The sequence below is a fragment of the Sinocyclocheilus grahami genome, unplaced genomic scaffold, assembly GCF_001515645.1.
Source record: "Sinocyclocheilus grahami isolate Dianchi unplaced genomic scaffold, SAMN03320097.WGS_v1.1 scaffold686.1, whole genome shotgun sequence".
Lineage (NCBI taxonomy): Eukaryota > Metazoa > Chordata > Actinopteri > Cypriniformes > Cyprinidae > Sinocyclocheilus > Sinocyclocheilus grahami.
In genome coordinates, this window is record NW_015505865.1 from 99,545 (window position 1) to 101,372 (window position 1,828).

General features: G+C 36.9%; 1 protein-coding gene across 1 annotated transcript in view; it reads left to right on the plus strand.

The window, feature by feature from the left end:
• Nucleotides 1-408: 408 nt before the first annotated feature.
• The window catches only part of LOC107559453 (fibroblast growth factor receptor 1-A-like), a 45,902-nt gene continuing 44,482 nt past the window's right edge, over nucleotides 409-1,828 (plus strand). Inside the window, exon 1 of the mRNA XM_016243284.1 lies at nucleotides 409-480. The gene's annotated coding sequence lies outside the window, so the exon portion shown is untranslated. The remainder of the gene's footprint in view (nucleotides 481-1,828) is intronic.

Here is a 1,828-nt window from a genome sequence, read left to right on the forward strand (position 1 = left end):
GCATTTGAACGTTTCGATTAGATTGACTTTAAGAGTCGGGACTGCCGACCGAAGTAGAGATTGAGGTAAAAGTTTCCCCCCCTCTAACGTTACCTTCTTTTCGCACGAACGCAAACAAAAACCGCACGGGTGGCATTTTCAGAAGAAAACCAGACGAACCCGGTCGGGAGTCGCTTCGTTGGGTCTGTAAGTGAGTCTTTAACGTTGTGATACTCAACCGAAATCGTCTCGACGCGATCTTGAGGACGAGCACGCGTCCCTGCTGAGCGTTTTCACTGATCTCAAACGATTCTCGGACGAGTCGAAAGAAAGCGTTACATCCCAGTGATTTCATGAAAACCAAAAGGGCTACGACAGAGGAAGAAATGTGGAGGTTCGTCTAGTGACTATTTGGGAGTCTGTATTTTATGAACTTCTGAATCTAATCAGGGATTGACAATTTTGTAATATTCAGAGAGGATTTGTTCCAGAAAGGAAAAGGTGAGTAACGCCGGTAAATGGACTCTAGCATGTTCGTCTGTTAAAAAATACAAAATACAAATGCTTTGCTGTTTTATGGAATTATAATAATAGGCTACTATAGTAGTGTTTGTATAAAAACGCTTATACGCTATAAAACACGCATTTTGGGAAGAGTTAGATGACAGTGAAATTTCCAGAAACGCGTATATAGGCTACTATTTAGGTTGTTTATTTCAATTTATATTCTCCTCTTGTCCACTCACTATTTTGCACCGTGTCTTGAATAATTTTAATTTGTTATATTTGTCTCTTTTAACCAAAAGAGGTTAATATAGCTGCATTAATAACCATTTTTTTTTTAAATTAATTTGAAATGAATGTGAAGTAATTCTGACTGAGCAGTTTACATGTAAATTGTGTCTCAGGCTGACTGGGGGTTTTCTGTATGTTTGAGGGATCTCATTAGCTTTCATCATCAGATGGCTCCAAATCTGATCTGTTGTGGGAGCAATTGATGCTATGCCTGTACTGCCATCTCATATCTGAAGCCATCCAGTACAGTAGCCTACAAAAGAAAAGCTTTCTCAGCAACTTTAGCAAGAGTAGCTTAAGCCACTACATCTCTCTTGTAGATACAGGTAAATACAACCTTTCCTGTTTCACTGAGTGGCTTCTGTGCATAAGGTGTTGTGGTTTGTTCAGCATGAGTAACAACTCTGAGCGAATACATTTCTTGGTATTTTTACTAGCCAGAGATTGGTCCCTGACAGTTACCTTTTAGTTTGAGTAGCACTATTTTATTGTATTTTTGTATTATTATTTAGTTTATTTGTAATTATTGTTATTGTGTAAGTGCAGTAGCCTATTGGCCCACCATCTTTGAGGATTTGCAGATTCCCTTTGCCAAAATAAATGCCTGAAGGTATCTTGATGTAAAAGGCAGGTCTGTTCTTGCAGTTGTTCATCTTCCCACAGTAAAGGACAAACAACATAAATATACTGAAGCATGAGTTTGGATCTCCCTGTGGCGGAAAGATAATTCATAAAAAACATCGTACAGATACATGAGACACATTAAGTCCTGGAAGCTTTTCAGTGTTTTCAATGAAAGAAAAAGACTCTCCTGCTGAAAGACACTTTTATGTCCTTATTTGGGCAGCTGAAGAAATGTAACTTTCACAGAGATTAATACATTTTAATATTTATTATATTGTATTGTGTGTGTGTGTGTGTATATATATATGTATATGTATATGCAGGGGCGTAGCCATCATTTCAGAAGTGAGGGGGACAGAAATGTAATATATATTAAAAAAAAAAAATTATATATATATATATATATAAAACATTACAATATAACATTTCT